Source organism: Octodon degus, unplaced genomic scaffold, assembly GCF_000260255.1.
Source record: "Octodon degus isolate 3935 unplaced genomic scaffold, OctDeg1.0 scaffold00033, whole genome shotgun sequence".
NCBI classification, from domain to species: domain Eukaryota; kingdom Metazoa; phylum Chordata; class Mammalia; order Rodentia; family Octodontidae; genus Octodon; species Octodon degus.
The window spans coordinates 3,605,715-3,611,928 of NW_004524609.1; the positions used below are offsets into that span (position 1 = coordinate 3,605,715).

The following is a 6,214-nucleotide window of genomic DNA, read 5'->3' on the forward strand; positions in this document are numbered from 1 at the left end:
GAGAGAGAGAGAGAGAGAGAGAGAGAGAGAGAGAGAGGTCAGGGAAAGGAGAAGGAAAATTGTATAATATGTATTACTTATTTGGAACAAAATTAAATTTAAAAAAGCTGGGCATGGAGGCACATGCCTGTAATCCCAGCACTCAGGAGGCTGAGGCAGAAGGAGCCCCAGGGGTTCAAGGCCAGCTTGGGCTGAATAAGCTGGCTCTATGCCAGCCTCACTACATAGTGAGATCCTGCCTCAAAATAAATGAATAGAAACCAAGTGCATGAAGAAGCCAGCCCGGGAAAGTGTCAAGGGCCACGCTATATAACTGGGGGGGGGGGATTCCATTTCATAATTAAATCGGGTTAGGGCTTGCCCGAGGCCCTGCCAGGTGACTGTGGTATGGGGACACAACTCGGGTCACAGTTGAGGCCTCAAAGCTTCTATGAGGCTGGGATGCCCCAGGGCAAGACTGCAGCAACCAAAGACATCCTGGGTCCTCCAGAGCCCAGTAATAATAAAAAAAGGGTCTCACTGTGGGGAATGGACAGCTCCTTGGTGACAGCCAGCTCTCATCAACATAACATCTCCTGCAGGCGAGGTCGCACCGAGCTGGCGCCACCCATCCCCCTCCACACCATTCTCTTTAGGCAAGAAACGCTGGGCTCCAGCGGCCCCGTGGCCTTCTGCTCCCTAGGACAGCTGGTTGTCCCAGTGCTCTGCTGCATCACGCTTGTCCCTTGCTTTCCTCTCACTGTGCCCCTCTAGCGCCTTGCAGGAGCTTGGGGTCCATGCAGGGGTCCCCACTGGGAAATCTCTGCATGTTAATGAGTGAGTTTGTGCCATCTACCTCTGTTTGGAAATGTCATGTATCCTAATTTTGCACTTTCTGTTTACATCATTTAATTCCTCTTTCTCGGAGGTGTTTGATAGGTTTCAGAGCTAACAGCGATGGCGGCAGTGGTGACGGCGCAGCAGAGAAGCAGAAGTGGGGGAGGGAAAGCCTTTATTGACTCTAAACACACGGAGAGGACCGAGGGCAGGAGATGGGCAGATCCTCTGACCTGAGACAGGGAGCCAGAGACTTTATGGCCATCTGCCAGGGGCGGAGCTTGAGGGGCGGGTTTAGTGACGTGTAAGGAGCTGATTGGAGGCTCCCTTGTGTGGGCGGGAAAGGTCACAGGAAGTTGTACCCAGGGCTGGAGTGGGGAAGGAGGAGGAAGCGGTCATTGGGAAGATGAGCTGTTGCTTTAAGGGCTTCAGCCATGTCAGAAGACCACCATAATTCAGCAGTTCTTACTAGGGCCATAACCTATCAGTGTTGCTGCAGTTAGTGTTTGCGAAGTGACCTGTGTCAAAGGCTTGTCTCCAGCCACGGTGCCCCCTGGAGGTGGTGCGGCCTTGGAGAAGGTGGGTCACTAAAGGCATGACCTTGGGGACAAAGGGACCTGTCTTAGCTACTTTTCTCATTACTGAGACAAAATATCCAACACCCAAAGTTAAAGGGGGAAAGATTTATTTAGCTCACAGTGTGCAGAGGTTTCAGTCCATATTTGGCTGGCTCCAAGGCTGGCTGGCACGTGCAGAGGGCAGCAGTTCATGGTCGTGGAAGAGCAAGGGAGGGACCTTGTCACGGAGGCCAGAACTTCAGCAAGGCAACAAGGGAGGGGGTAACAAGACTCTTTCCTTCCCTTATATGTTGCATATGGACTGCTTGGATTAGGCGGTGCGAAGCCAGTGGGTGGGCTGATCTACCAATCAGACGCCCTTAGTCCCAGCACCACATGCTAGATTCCACCATCTCTAAAGAAGCCCAAGACTGCCTGAGGCTCTGGGGAACAGCTGGACCCAGCGATAACAGGACCCCCACCTTCCTCTTCCTCCCTGGTTCCCTGCGGTCAGCAACGGGCCTCCTCTTCACATGCACCAGTTGTAGCGTGCGGTGCAGCCACAGGGCCAAAACAACAGGCTCAGCAACCACGGACCGGAACTCCGAACCTCCCGCCGGAGTAAATCTTTTCCTTTGTCGATCATGTCAGGTCCTTTGTTACGGTAACACAAAGCTGACTGGCACAGCTGTGGGGTGGATTTTGTTCTTCCCTTCCATCTTCCCGGCATTTGCTGGAAGTTAACCTGCTCGCTTGCCGCATCCTCTTGTCATGTCTAAAGCTGATCGCTGTCTACGCTCTCCCACCCGCCGCCATGCACCTGCCGTCTGTCCATTCCTACCCTGACCTGTAGGCCTTCTTCCACACATTTTAGGATTCTAGACTCAGATTTGGAAGGGGGAAGAAGTATAGTTCCTCTGCTGTGGATCTGTGGGTGGTAAAGCCTTTGAGTTCTTCTGTACATCAAAATGCCTTTATTTTGTCCTGACCTTCAGTGCAGACATGTCACCCTTTGTGTCTAGTCCCTCCCGCCCCCAGTTCATGCGGTCATGGGGCTTTTTCAAAGGTAGCTGACTGGAGCGAGTCATGCTGGGAGTAAGGGTGTGTGGTGGGCACATCAGGGCACTGATTGCCTTGGCATAGCTCTGGCTAGGACTGAGGGTGTGAGTGCTACACCGCTCCAGGGCGGGTAACCCGCACATCATCTAAGGGACGCAAAGAGGCTTGTCTTCTCCCTCCCTTACTGCTTTGGCTGCCTTCTGCCGCCATGAACTGTTGCCCTCTGCCATGTGCCAGCGGATTATGGACTGAACTCTCTGCAAACTGTGAGTCAAATAAACCTTTCCTCCTTCATCCTTGGGTGTTGGGTATTTTGCCTTGGCAGTGACCAAAGTAACTAAGACGACAGTGACGCTAGATTTCGAACTGGAGGTTCAAGACTCTTCTCCCACAGGTAGCGCTTTGGTTGTCTTCTTGCTGACATCAAGTATGATGCCAGTTTTCTCATTCTTTTGGAGATTTGCCTCCCACATCCTCTCCCGTGGGTTTGAAGGTTGTCGCCTTCAATCATTCAGTCGATGATTTTACACAAGCTTCTTATTTCGCAGGCCAGAGGCCAGAAGTCCTATCGTGGTGCTGGCCAGGTCTCGGGAACGACCCACGCCCTTGCCTTCCGCAGCTTCCTGGCCTCTTGGTCCACCTTCAGAGCACGTAGCTCTGCTCCCCTCCTCACAGCTCTCCTCTCTCTGACCCTCCCACCTTGCCTCTGGAAATCCTGGTGGCTACACAGGGGTCACCCGGATAATCTCCCCCCGACAAGCACTTTTGCTGGCTACTTGAGGTCTAGGATTTTATTTTTGGCTCGTTTCTCTTTTTTAAAAAATGCATTTAGTACAGAGTCTACAGGGTTTTACTACATAGCTTGGGCTTGGGTGATTCTCCTGTTTTCAGCCTCCCAAGAGCTGGGATTACAAGTGCGCACCACCACGCCCAGTCTCAATCACTGTCTCAGCGTGCCTTGGGGGTGGGGACAGCCCACTGGGGATCGAACCTGGCCAATATGCTCTGCCTAAGCAGGTGCATTAGTCCACTGAGCTATCTGGCCTGCCCTCTTCAAGTTCATGGTCAGTGGTCATCTGGCTCCATCCAAGGCAGAAACACATGGTGTAATGGCAGAAAGGGACAAGGACAGCCCCAAGGAAGGGTTGGCTTCCTCCTTGGAGCCCAGACAGCAGTGAGCTCACTGATGAGGTTGGTATCCTCACCCACCCTAGGAGTTTCTTAATCTAAAACCGGGCATGGTGGTGCAAACCTGTAATCCCAGGACTGGGGAAGCTGAAGCAGGAGGATCACTGTTGAGTTCGAGACCAGCATGGGCTACAAAGTGAGTTCAAGGCCAGCCTGAACTGCAGAGTGAGACCCTGTCTCAAAAAGATAAATAGGAGGCGGCAGAGGCCAGGGAGGAAGATGTCATGAGTGACCCACAGTTGTGCGTGGCTGACACTACCGCTGTTAGCCCCAGCAACTACCTGCAGCTGGCTGCAGCCACCAGGACTCCCAACCCTCACCGTTCGTTCGCATTGCTGGCTGCAACATGTAGCAAAATCGGGTCCCGGTGGTGGAAGCAGCCGTGGACCCTCCGGTGCTGCCCCGGCCCAAGCCCCGGAAGCTGATCCTCACCAAGCCCGCCCCTCTGCAGCTCAGCCCCAGCAAGAACAGCTTCAGCATCTGTCCCCCAGAGGCAACATACTGCAGATCCAGGGCTTGCAGCTGAGCGCCTCCTACCCGGGCAGTCCGCTGGTGGTTGCCATCCAGAACCCCGCCATGGGGGCAAGGGGCCCGCTTGGGCACTGACATCCAGTACCAGGCCATCCTGCAGCTGCAGGTGGGCAGCACGCAGACCATCCAGGTGTAGCCGGGCCTCGCTAACCAGATCCAGATCATCCCTGGCACCAACCAGGCCATCATCATGCCCTTGCCATCTGGCCACAAGCCCGTGCCTGTCAAGCTGCCCAGAAGCCGAGCACGGCCCCAGCGCAGAGTGGGGCCAACATGGTGAAGCTGACCAGCCGGGGTGGCAATGTGACGCCCACCCTGCCAGTCAACCTTGTGAATGCTGCCGGGGACCCTGGAACCCCTGCCCAACTCCTCGCTGAGAGCTCCCTGCCCCACTGACCAAGACCACCAAGAAGGCCAGGAAGAAGGGGCTCCCCACAGTGCAGCCACTGCTGCTGCCCGTGGCCGTGGCCAAGCAGGTGGAGACGGTGCTGATCGAGACCACAGCGGACAGCATCATCCAGGCTGGCAACAACCTGCTCATCGTGCAGAGCCCGGGGCCGGTCGGCCCGCTGTGGTGCAGCAGGTGCAGGTGGTGCAGATCCCCCAGCAGGCGCTGCCTGTAATACAGGCTGCCTCTACCATGCTGCCCACCGTCCGCAGAAGCCGTGGCAGCACTTCCAGATCCAGACGGCCAAGTCCACACCTACTCAGGTCTACATCCGCATGCCTTCCGGGGAGGTGCAGACAGTCCTGGACCAGGACAGCCCACCCTCGATGGCTACGACCACCTCCACCACTCCCTGCAGCAGACCTGTGCCCTGAGCCCCCCACCTGAGTGGGACAAGCAAAAAGTACTCGGCCACTATCCTGTGCCAGGAGCAGCCGCTGCCCAAAATCGCACCTGCAGGCCGTCATTAGCCTGAATGCCGCCCAGCTGACAGCCGCTGCAGCAGGTGACAGTGCAGAATGCCTGGGAGAACAACCTGACCATCAGCGGGCTGAGCCCCACCCGGATCCAGCGCAGAGGAGCAGGGGCTGGCCCCGGAGGCACAGCCTGGGGAGAAGCTGTGCCACATGGCCTGCACGTGTCCCAACTGCAAGGACAGGGAGAAGAGGTCCGGAGAGCAGGGCAAGAAGCAGCACCAGTGCCACATCCCAGACTGCGGGCAGGCGGTCCAGAAGACGTCCTGCTGCAGGTGCAAGCAGCCCTTCCTGCGCACCTGTTCTTCATGTGCAGCGACGAGCTACAGAGGCATGCCTGCGCCCACACATGGGACAAGCATTTTGCGTGTCCCAGTGCCAGAAGTGCTTCATGAGGAGACCTCACCAAGCATTACAAGACCCAGCTGGTCACCAAGAACCTGTGAGGCCAGCAAGGCAGGAGGCCCTGCAGACGTGGACCCCTAGCTCCCCGCCCTGGGGCTGGGCTCCTGAGCCCACGTAGGAAGGGGCTTTTCACCCGCCCTTCCTTCTCACCTGGAGCTCTGGCCTGCCTGGCCTGCGGACACCAGCCCTGCCCAATGAGATGTTCTAACCCAGGAGCGTGGGACCCTTCTTTCCAAAGGAAAACATGCATTTCACTCCTCCAAGGAGCAAAGCGAGCCCCTTCCACCCCCCCTCCCTAGCACCCCCAACTCTGCCGGGATCCCATCATGTCATAGTCCCGCCCCACCCCAGCCACCAGGGCCACCCTTGGGGCCTGCAGTCCTCAGCCGCCCCCACAGCGGCTCGGAGGCCACTGGAGACATTCCAACCTGTAGCCAGGGCCGGCGCTGCGGGCTGCCTGCCTGTGGAGAATGTTGCCTTCCACTCTACCTTGGATGGCGAACACTGTGTATAGGGTTTGCTTTGAGTTTTATTTCATCGCTTCGTTCCTCCTCTCCTTAGTCACCAGCTCCCCGCGCTGCTTTCAGTTAGGGCTTCGGGGGCAGCGGTAAGCATGTGAATTCTTTTCTCATGCCACATCGTTGACACCCAGGTCCAGTCAGCACAGATGCCCTCCCACTGTGCCCCGTCACCCGCCCAGCTCTGGATACAGTGTGTATTGTATAACAGATGACTAC

The 6,214-nt window shown here is 56.5% G+C and overlaps 1 pseudogene; it reads left to right on the forward strand.

Moving 5' to 3' along the window:
* The first annotated feature begins 3,844 nt into the window (after positions 1-3,844).
* LOC101588069 lies at positions 3,845-5,558 on the forward strand (annotated as a pseudogene).
* Positions 5,559-6,214: the final 656 nt, after the last annotated feature.